The 12,418-nt window shown below is 33.5% G+C and overlaps 1 long non-coding RNA gene across 1 annotated transcript; it reads left to right on the forward strand.

Annotated features, from left to right (window-relative positions):
- The first annotated feature begins 7,880 nt into the window (after window positions 1-7,880).
- On the forward strand, window positions 7,881-11,000 carry LOC125665465 (uncharacterized). The gene is made up of 3 exons (XR_007366217.2): window positions 7,881-7,904; window positions 9,182-9,237; window positions 10,753-11,000. It is a non-coding gene; the product is annotated as an uncharacterized LOC125665465 (long non-coding RNA).
- The last annotated feature ends 1,418 nt before the right edge of the window (window positions 11,001-12,418 follow it).

Below are 12,418 nucleotides of genomic sequence, written 5' to 3' on the forward strand. Positions count from 1 at the left end.
TCATGTAGGCCTGATTGTAAACGTCCTGTTTTCAACTTAATATCCCCAAGAGTATACGAACATTTATTTTACCTTCCCGCAAATATCACTCGATGAAAACAACAAAACACCAGGATCAAGAAACATCATAATCTTCAAATCTGAATATAGCGATGAAATAATTGAGAAGTCAATTATTCAAAAATGAAATTGTTATTCAATATTGTGTCATCAAATTTCTAGTGTCTGCAAATTAAAGAGTTCCAGTTCAAAAATAATGAACATCTTACTAAATATTGAAACTTTCTACTTTAAAAGTTTGAGTTTGTTTTATGATCCTGGGGCCTGGCACCATTTATTATATCTTGGAATTCTATATAACGATGAAATCAAGTTGGTTGTATAGGGCATACCGGTATGATGAAATGGTTACATATATATATATATATATATAAACTGTAGAAGTCGTTGTAGCTGAGTGGACTTACGTACTGGTTTGACAATCTTGCTAGGCGGTGGGTGCCGTACGTCGCTGGTTCGACCCCGGGCTTGGGCGAAAATTTTCAGTACCTAGTTGTGATTATTTAGTGCTTTATATACATATATATATATATATAATTATTATTAACCAAATTCTTTACTGTCATTATATCGGTAAACTGTAGAAGTACACTTTTTTCAATCAACCTTAAAAATGTTTCTTTTTAAAACACTATATGTGGGCTAAATTCATTTCAGGGAAGTATAGCTTTATTAATACATTTATATACAAAGGCTATATCAATGTAGTTAAATGTATTGTGTCATTAAAATGTGTATTCGTATTTTTTTTTTATCTTCAATATTAATATATATTTTCGTTGTTTGGTGATCTGCCAAACAGGATGACGTTTCTAGTTAAAGAAGAGATTCATTGAGGGCATCTACAGCCCAGTAGCTAAGTACTTCGTTACTAGCTTGAAAATACGGATGTATATTTAATCGCTGTGATAAAATTTAGAAATTCGTTTCAAAATTAAGGATTATCTCCCTCATGCATAGCTCTTATCCTTTGACGAATTTGACTCCACTTTTTGGGCACTGTTTTTCCCTAAAATACTAGTAGCTCTTAGGGTCTACAAGTTTACTGGTATTTCAGATTTCAAAAATTTCGGTTCAGTATCACTGAAGAGACATTGTTTGTCGAAATGCGCATTTGGTGCATCAAAATTGGGACCGTATAAGTTTTATATTGATGAGTGCATTGCTTCCTGATCTAAGACTTCGTGTAAACAAAACATGAATAGATGAGACCGCAAAATCAACAGGTGTGCCACGATAGAGATTCCTTGCTCTTCAAAGGCCATAAGGGCCGAGCCTGAGCCTAAATGTTGCAACCCTTCACCGATAATGGCAACGTTTCCATATGAATGAGAGATTATCGAGATGGACATTAGATAATATACAATCAATCAATGCCTACATTTGTTTTTACATAAAGGACAATTAGCAACTAAAAAACAAAGGCAAACCTTTCTAAATTATACAATTGTTTACCGGTATTTTCGGTTTCCTAGCATACGTTTCAATCTAAGATCGCGGAACATTAACCAGCAAGATTGGAAAAACACAGCATTTGTCGTTTTTACATGTATTTCTTAAAGACCCATCTCATGACCGTACGGTCATTGAAAATGTAGTTGGAGCCTAATCTAAACAGATGTTATTTACCTGGAGTGGCCAGGGTCTACAAAGGTGTTAATTGCTATATCCCATGACACTCAAAGAAATACACAGAGACAGAACATGGTAGAAATCTACCTGTCCATGCTTTTTTATACACAGGACCTGTCTCAGGGACCTCTGCAGAGTTTCTGTGGTCATAGTGTTTGAATAATAGTTGTATTACTAAGGGTAGCTGACACATATTCTACATCCACCCACTCTTTCTCTCAGTCATTGACTCAATGAATAATTTCTGTCATAAATATAAAGGTATCATAAATTGATGACATAAATTATTTCGATAAGTTACAAGTTTTAGAAATTATTGTGCAAATTATTGTTTGATTTCTGATTTTGGAATTTATAATACACGTACATAGAGGGGAGAAAATAACAATTATATTGAAATTGCATTGTTCAGGGGTCTTTTTAAAAACAATTGAATTACAAGAAAATAGCAGTTGTGGACAGGTCAATGCTATCAAAACTCAGTTATACTGGGCCTCCTCAAGATCTAACCAATGCCTGTAGCTACTAGCAGTTATTGTTATCAAAACACCTCTCTGGGGTAGCTCCAGACCACAGTGTATGCAGATGTCACTCCACCTGAGATCTATTGTTAAATGTTTGATTGACAAGCAGCTTATAATTTGGGGGTGTTAACTTAAAATTGGGTCTTTAAATGAAAAAGCGATGATAACGAAAAATGATAAAATCTCAAATCCTATGAAGAATACAAAACTGAGAGAAGGGCATACTTGGAGCCCTAGACACACCAGGGGTAAAATTGGTGTCTAAGAAGAGTAAACATCCCCTGTTCGTCGCTAACACCCGCCGTGAGTTCTATACCTCGATCAAGTAAACGGAGTGATCCGTAGCCAAAATCTATCAAAACATTGGACGTCACAATGAAAAGAGCAGGTACTATTCAGCGAGGACAACTGTGAACAGTAAACAGGCATCATACGGAATATGAGTACAGAACGACCGTGGAAACATAGGATTGAAATTGTGGTTTTTAAGGGGATTTCAATTCACTCTTCAATTATATGCATCATAAGACATAACAAAACAGTGGATATATCAATACTGTAAAACCTTTCTAAATTATACGATTGTTTACCGGTACTGAGGACAGCGATGTCGATGTTTTATTTTCGGTTTCCTAGCATATGTTTCAATCTAAGATCGTGGAACATTAACCAGAAAGATTGGAAAAACATAGCATTTGTCGTTTTTACATGTATTTGTTAAATGAAAAAGCGATGATAACGAAAAATGATAAAATTTCAAATCCTATGAAGAATACAAAACTGAGAGAAGGGCATAATTGGAGCCCTAGACACACCAAGGGTAAAATTGGTGTCTAAGAAGAGTAAACATCCCCTGTTCGTCGCTAACACCCGCCGTGAGTTCTATACCTCGATCAAGTAAACGGAGTGATCCATAGCCAAAATCTATCAAAACATTGGACGTCACAATGAAAAGAGCAGGTACTATTCAGCGAGGACAACTATGAACAGTAAATAGGCATCATACGTATATGAGTACAGAACGACCGTGGAAACATAGGATTGAAATTGTGGTTTTTAAGGGGATTTCAATTCACTCTTCAATTATATGCATCATAAGACATAACAAAACAGTGAATAGAGTTGAATCATTACAATTCGTGGTGGCTCAATTTTCGTGAAATTCGTTGGTACCCCTCACCCACGAATTTACATCCTCAACGAATAAAGACAACTAGTATACAAGAATCTTACAAATATATAAATCCACGAAATCAGGTCCCCACGAACCCGTAAAAATTCAGCACTCCACGAAAATTGGCCCCCACGAATTTAAATGATTCTACAGTATGCTAATACTGTAATTGAAACACCATCCTGTTTTTATCTTTCGAAATCAATCCCATCAACTTTTTATTATTATTATTATCTCAACTGATTCGATATGCAAGAGCTCGTTCTGCGTATAGTCAGTTTTTAAATCGAGGTAAGCTACTGACAAACAAGTTGATGGTACAGGGGTTTCAACAGTCTCGATTAAAGTCAGCATTTCGCAAATTATATTGTCGTTATAACGATCTAGTTCGTCAATACAAACTATCATTGGGTCAAATGCTGTCTGAAGTGTTTCATACCGATTGTTAAGCCGTTCTTGGCACACCGAGTTTGACTGCGGATAGCTCCGTTTACCTGATCAGGATATAGGGCTCACGGCGGGTGTGACCGGCCAACAGGGGATGCTTACTCCTCCTAGGCACCTCATCCCATCTCTGGTGTGTCCAGGTGTCCGTGTTTGCCCAACTATCTACTTTGTATTGCTTATAGGAGTTACGAGATTGATCACTGTTCGTTATCTTCACCTTGCATTATTATCTATATCTATCTAGATATAACTGTCTCTGTACTTAGCTCAATAAGAGTCAACTGTTAATCACTAGATCACAAGTTCATTTACTGGTTGAAGAATTTATAGTTATGAAGGCAAATCTTGAAAAGTTTGAAAACTCTTGTTATTCGCTGCACTAAAATAAAAGCTCAGCGTCTAATTCCTTCGTAATATGTATTTACTGATTTTGACGAAGTCATTGTCTTCTTGCTTTAAATTGACAAGGATTGTCTGAAGGTTAGAAATAGATTAAAATCTATTTACCAAGCTCAGGAGAGGGTTGGGGTGAACGTTTGGTTCTTCTCTATATGAGCGTCTGACACTGTCATCTTCTAACCAAAAAATTAATATTATTAAATGGAAACAAAAACTAAACCCCTCCTCAAAAACAACCTGTATTTGTGAAAACTTTGCCCCCAGTCGCAACAGAAAAGTGTCCCAAGGTCAAGGTAAAAAGCTTAGGTATCAAAAGAACGGTCAAGTCACAAGAAATGTACATGTACATATGCAATATACTACTCATAAAATCAAATAAAAATAACTGTACTGGTTCTGAAGCTGACTAGAGAGTTCTCATATAACTCGCTAGGATCAGCCTTGTACAACCACTGAACGCCGTCCCTACAACCTCCTCTAACTTTTCTGTCTTTTTTTATATAGCTTAATATCACATAAATGATGAAGAACATATATGGAAGAAATCAATGTGGTAAAATGGAAATGGATATACATTTTTAGCTTTACGACATATCTCTCAGAGAAAGACGCTGAATTTCTTTTTGAAAATTTATAGTAGACATCTTTTTTTTTAACTTTTGTATCAATTAGGAGATATTTCTTCCTGGTAAATCAACTTGCCATAAAGAAATATCTCTATAGCATAATATATATATATATATCAAAGTTAATGAATGATGAAGATAACGAACAGTGATCAATCTCATAATTCCTATAAGCAATACAAAATAGAGAATTGGGCAAACACGCAACCCTGGATATACCAGAGGTGGGATCAGGTGCCTAGGAGGTGTAAGGATCCGCTGTCGACCAATCACACCCGCCGTGAGCCCTATTTCCTGATCATGTAAACGGAGCTATCCGTAGTCAATATCAGTGTGCCAAGAAAGGCATAACAATCGGTATAAAACACATCAGATAGCATTGCACCTAATGATAGGTTGTATTGGCAAACTAGATCGTTGTAACGATCATAGAATTTGAGAAATGGTTACTTTAAACGAAAGTGTTGGAACCCCTGTACCATCAACTTGTTTGTCAGTAGCCTGTCTAGATTTAAAAATTGACCATATGTAGAACAAGCTCTCTTGTGTATCGAATCAGTTGAGAGATATAAACACCATATGCAGGTGATACTGGATTATTTCTACATCAAGAAGGGAATTTCACGACGGAGAAGCTCAACTCATCCCTTTTATCATAAAGTTGTGTTGTTAGTTTGTCGTTAATATCAAATTTGTAGTTTTGAGATATGGGATTGTACTAATTCGTTAGTATATGAGCAGGTATGGAAATGGTATATCCTGGGGTCCGTGTTTGCCCAATTCGCTATTTTGTATTGCTTATTGGGTCGAGGCCTCTGCTGGTGGACTGTTAGTCCCAGAGGGTCTCTACAGCCCAGTAGCTAAGTACTTCGTTACTAGCAAGAAAATACGGATGTATATTTAATTGCTGTGATAAAATCTAGAAATTCATTTCAAAATTAAGGATTATCTCCCTCATGCATTGCTCTTATCCTTCGACAAATTTAGCTCCACGTTTTGGCACTTTGTTTTTCCCTAAAATAGCTCCAACAAGTATATTGTTATTTCGGATTTCAAAAATTTCGGTTCAGCATCACTGAATAGACATTATTGGTCGAAATGAGCATCTGGTGCATCAAAATTGGTACTGTATAAGTTTTACATTATAGGAGTTATAAGAATGATCACTGTTCGTTATACTCACCTTTATAGGAGTTATGAGATTAATCACTGTTCGTTATCTTCACCTTTATAGGAGTTATGAGATTGATCACTGCTCCTTATACTCACCTTTATAGGAGTTATGAGATTAATCACTGTTCGTTATATTTACCTTTATAGGAGTTATAAGAATGATCACTGTTCGTTATACTCACCTTTATAGGAGTTATGAGATTGATCACTGCTCGTTATCTTCTCTTTCATAGGAGTTATGAGATTGATCACTGTTCTTTACATTCACCTTTCATTCACTATAGATCAAAATGTGTGATACATAAACGTTATTTTACGTTAATAAAATATGTATGTAGAAGGTCTGATTCAAACCTTTTAATTTGTTTTATAAATATTCTCGAGGCAAAGAGACCCCCCCCCCCCCCCAATTCAGAAAAATAGAAATTAGTATAATATTTTAATGCCCTTTGAATATTCTGATTTGAAATAGGAAATGAATAACTTCAGTCTAAGAACAATGTATCTATAAGGTTTAAATCAAATATCTTTATAAATTTTTAGATATACTCTGTTTAGTTTAAAACGAGACCACGTCCATAAGTAGACGAACGTTTGTAGATTGAAGAACAAATGTCCAATCAGTATTAAAAAAAAAACCAGGAGCACATCTTCATATAGTGAGTAATGAGGGTACAAATTTTCAGAAAAAATCATCGTTTTGTTTTTTAGATAATGCAAGTACAAAACCATGTCTACAGATAGACGGACAAGCTGATCAAGCTGATTCATATATATATATATGTGTGTGTGTGTGTGTGTGTGTGTGTGTGTGTGTGTGTGTGTGTGTGTGTAAACAGCAGTAATCTAACAACTATTATACAACAACTCACGAGAATCACTTGAAATACAAGCACATTTATAGATCCACTAAGTACATGTATTACTTAATTAGTTAAAACTCGTGAGAAATTTATACACAGAATGTGAAAGATCTATCTTAGATAGTTCAAAAGATATTAAATATGCAAGAGTTTTATAAGAAATAGGTTAAATTTCCAGATCAAGGTCACAAAGTCAAACTTCGCGAAATAATAAGGCCTGGCCAAGAAGAATTTGCATACAAAGTATGAATGTCCCACCTAAAATGGTTCCGAATATCTTTATCAAGAAGTTCAAAAAATTAAGAAAGTAGAAAATATTTTAACCAGGTTATCTCATCAATATTCTCAATAAGTTGAAATACAATAAACATAAAATGAAAAAAAAATGTTTTTGAAAGAAAAGTTTTTATGAACACCCCTTTTATCATGTTATCATAGTTCCATTTTGTTTCAGCACTTCGTATCACCGACAATGTTTCTCAGCACTTACTGTTAATAGCAGAACCCAAAGTATAAACAACAGTAAATATGAACTCTTTGCACCAACAGGATTTATCGGTATAACACTAAAATATTGGTAACAATCAGCATTTATCAAGCAAGCCATGACAGTTTTGGGGGATTTTTGTTAAAAGATGTAATAAATGCACATATCATTTCAGAGAACAAACATAAAGTTGCCTTATTTTTGTCATCAGGGCATGCAATAACAGTAAAACATGTTGCCTATATCATGCTTTGAAGAAAATTACGACCGTCAATTTATTCATATATTTTTATGGAAGTAAATTAAAACTATTTTCGTGGATGAGTCGGGTCACGGTACAATGTGAATTGAACAGAAATTAAAACTATTTTCTTTAAATTCAGAACTGACATTGATTTTGTTTTATTTCAAGCATGAATTGTTACCTGGTAGGTGTGTTGGTGTGTTGGTTTTGCTCTTTGCAAGTCTTTGTTGCTATCAACGACAGAAATCGACATCGAAGTCCTCACGGGACAGATGGTAATATGAATATAAAAGTTTAAAATGATGATTTCATAACTGTTTAGTAGCTTTACTTGAAATTACAATTTTATAGTGCTCAATATTCTTTGTAATTTCCAATGTTTGAAAATTAAAATGTCTCTGGGAAATTTTAATAAGTCTAGTAGGCAAATATAATCATGATAAATGTAGACACATTTATAAGTATCAACAAATGATATAAAGGTATGTTTATCATGTCTTATTCTAACATTTGGAAATATCTATAAACAAATCATGTATAGAAATCGTTTAGCAAAGATTTATTGCTAAAATGTTCTGTCAACCCATGTGTAGGTCGAAAATTTATATAAATATACGATAGTAATTTTTGAAGGGTAATTTGAATGACTGGTCGCCATGAAAACTATACGTCATCATGTATAAGTTCATAAAATTGAATTACATTGAAAATACGGATGTATATTTAATTGCTGTGATAAAATTTAGATATTCATTTCAAAATTAAGGACTATCTCCCTCACGCATAGCTCTTATCCTTAGACGAATTTGACTCCACTTTTTTGGCACTCTGTTTTCCCCTAAAATAGCTCTTAAACTTCATTGTTATTTCGGATTTCAAACATTTCGGTTCAGCATCACTGAAGAGACATAATTTGTCGAAATGCGCACCTGGTGCATCAAAATTGGTACCTTATAAGTTTTACATTCACGATGAATGACATTTAATCAGTAAATGCATTAACTTTTTCATTGAATTCATGTAGTCTGTTTCTAAATCTCTGAAAAGAATTATCCTTAGCGATTCAATCTGTTTCTTTGATGAGGTGCAATGTAAGGATGCTTAGTTTGCAAGTTACACTGTTTTTATATCGAAGAAATCATGACTTTAAGTTTGTAATTGGGGAACACTGAGGTTATTTTCGTAGCTGAAAAAAATTGAGTTACTAGTATAATGCGAAACTTTCAAGAAGAAACGCGTAACTTGCGTGTGATAACGCGATATTTTACATTATAAAGCGTAGATTATGTTATTAACATGGGATGTGGGCACAAACCCCAATTTATGGATTGAATACGCTGAATATTTAAAATCAACACGAAACAATTTGTTCATCACAATGAAAAAAAATAACGATTGTCCTGTCCAGCTGTACTTTGTAATTTTTATATGCATATATTTTGATATGAATTGACTGGTTTATGTGAGAAGATCATCTTACTGAATTTTTCCGCTGTACTTAAATTTTGGAACGTATTGTATGTTATTAATTGTTACATCATTAATTTTCCAGATTTTCCATTCCTTATATAGGAGCTATGAGAAATATAATTAAACGAAATGAAAAAGGTAAAACCCTGCAGATGCATAACTTTGATTTTAAACAATCTTTCCCCGATAAAAGGTTGTACTATTTATCACAACACTTTCTAGATTTGAATTGACATCTACAATTCTTTAACAAGGTAAATATCTAATACAAAGTATACGTCAACTAGTATCTACATATACTTATAGCATTCTATGCGGTTGTGTTCAAAAGTTGAGGAGTTACTTCCTAAAACGATTTGCACTTTAACACTTGCTGCAATATTAGCCAATTTAAGCTATTCAATGAATACCGAAAGGATAATGTACAATTTTGTAATGATTAGAAGCTGACCTGTTCACACTTGAGATGTTTTTTAAAGAGTTATCCACCCTTGGTAAAAATAAAATCCAATTTTCTAAATAATTTTACGGCAAATGATTAATTTTATTTCATTCTTTCATAAAGAGAAAGTGTATGTAACTTTTCACAAAGATATGGGTATGTAAAATACAATTTCTTTTAACAATAGTTTGATAAAACATGCTCTTCACATACACTTGAACAATGTAAAATGCTGGTTACGAAGCAGTAATCAAAATTTTGAAGATGCCTGTGGTGAATTATTTTTCTTTGGTGAACTCTTCAAAATGATACCATGATTACAAACATCCCACCATTTATTTACTAGATATAAAATATGACTCTTATACATTGAATACCTTAATTAACGTATTGCGACCTTGCTTTAACCTTGCACTCTTAAAAGTTTACTTGGTGATTGTTACGTATTAACAATGTATTATACTTACATCTAGCAATATTCATTAACGTTTAATATTTTAACACCACGATATTACGCTGTACTACAGACTGTCTAAAAGTATATACTGCGGGGTTTTTTGTTGTTTTTTTTTTTTTTTTTTTTTTTTTACATTACATGTACATGTATCTAAGAATACAATATTTGCCCTGTAGACACGCATTGAATAAATGTATATAATACATAGAACAAAACTCCGCGCTACATATGGCGGCCCATAATGAAAACATAACATCATGAAATGCAAACAGGTAAGCGATTTGTCCTGTAGAACTCTTGTATTAGTTGGTTAAAGGGGAGTTTGAGGAAGGGATTATGAAAGACTTATCATGTACTTAAACGATATATTATCCTTATAATCATGTTAAAAAAATCCTAGACACTTGTTTCAAGAATGCTATCCTTTGTTCAGGTGGCTCGCTACACCTTGAAAGAGTTTCTTAAATCAGTATATTGAGATATACATGTACTAAATTGTCAAAATGACTGACTTCTTTTTAAAACATGGATGAGGGGTTTCGTTTTTTTCCAAATTACATTCTACTAAAACTGCAATTTCTGACTTTATAAAACCAATATGACAATTTTCTATTCAACATATTGTATATATTCTCCATTTTACATTCGCATCAAATTTCTCTGGTGTAGCATTCCTCCTTAATATAAGAAATAATGAATGAGTAAATAAATTATAGAAAAGAATATGCTAAAAGTTGAATTGTTTATATTTCAGATTGCCTGTTAGCTGCTCATCCAGATCCCAAACGATTTATTGAGTATAAACCTTACGGGGGGCTGGTTGTGAAGAAATGTGATGAGGGCCTCATCTTCAGTTCAAATCAGTGTTCGTGTAACTGGAGCCGAACTATGGGTACTAGTAATACACTTGCAGCGATTTTAATCAATTTACATTAAATATCAATTTAATTGCACAGAAGTCATTCCATAATATGACTAAATATTTAGTCCAAAACATAAATGTTGGATATTAGAAACTTTTACAAGATTTCTGTAAATTGACCGTTGACAGAGTATATAGTGCGAGTAGAGAATGGGACTCCGCCAAAGGGACGTAACTCGTGGCGAAGTGTTGATACGTGTATTCTGAATTGCATTTTGATATATGTCTGGGAGACATTTTAATTTTGCTGCAATTCTGAACAAGACCATTATAATTCTTATTATCATGAAGTGCGAACTGTCATTTCAGCTTCATTTCTCGTCTTATTAAGGTAGGTCCCTAGTCCTGGACCTACTTGTGATTTCTCAAAAATTTGAGTTTAAATACTTAGATTGTTCATTTGAGGGTATGATAAAAACAAAAAAATGGGGGGTTATCAGTATAATGAGTAAATTATGGTATTTTTATTACGTGTACCCCCATTTGTCAAACGGCAATATCAAAATTCATTGAAGAAGTCCTAGAATATGTCCATAAAATTTTGTTTGAGGTATGATGCTGCAATTTTTTTCCTCAAATATGAAATAAATATGTTTAACTAAATAATTAAAAGTGAAATTTTAACACAGTTTCATGTTTTTTAATAATGGTGGTACAAAATTGAACTCAATACAGGCCCTCGGCAGTCAAAAATACGGCACTGCAACACCACTAATATGAATATTTTAAAAATTTGACTTGTGATTTTTCATTCAAACTCACATATCATGTTCATATATGAATGCTTGTTAAAATACATTTAAAAAATCTGCCCTTTCTCAGCATAATATTTTCACAGCATCTCAATTTATATTTACATTTTTTGGCCAAAATAGCCATTTTGAAGATGATTTTCACATAATAGAAGATAAGAAATATATAACAAGATAACAAATATATAACAAGTGCAGAATTGTTTTATTTGATTCCACAAGTGCATTATCGCATATCATGAATTTTTGTTTAATTTACAGATAATTTTAACATGTAATACCCCTGTATATCAATTAAACAAATATGTACCTCTGGTTTTATGTGTGAATTAGATGACAAAAAATGGAAAGAAGATTGGAGCCATAGTCTACTCAAATATAAGTGATTGAGTGTTATCGTATTCATTTTCTAAATTAAAAAACATCCAGGTAAATGTAAAAATACGTTTGATAATAATAGTACGTGAACCAATACCAGAGTTCGATCCGGACATGACGTCGCGCTACTAGACCCCTACTTTAATCGTCAATCCTACTACTTTGCAATGTTATTATATTTCTTCAGGATGTGATAAGCGCCCTTCCCACCTAGGCACTGCCTATTTTGAACAGAAAGTTAACATTGGCTGGCTGACAAAGGCTTGTTTCCCGGGATCAGTATACAGTTCAGCTACATGTGACTGCGTTGCGCGCATCGCCTGATGCAAAGTCATGCTAAAACTGACCAATTTGGACAACCATGAGTA

The sequence above is a fragment of the Ostrea edulis genome, chromosome 10 (genome assembly GCF_947568905.1).
Source record: "Ostrea edulis chromosome 10, xbOstEdul1.1, whole genome shotgun sequence".
NCBI classification, from domain to species: domain Eukaryota; kingdom Metazoa; phylum Mollusca; class Bivalvia; order Ostreida; family Ostreidae; genus Ostrea; species Ostrea edulis.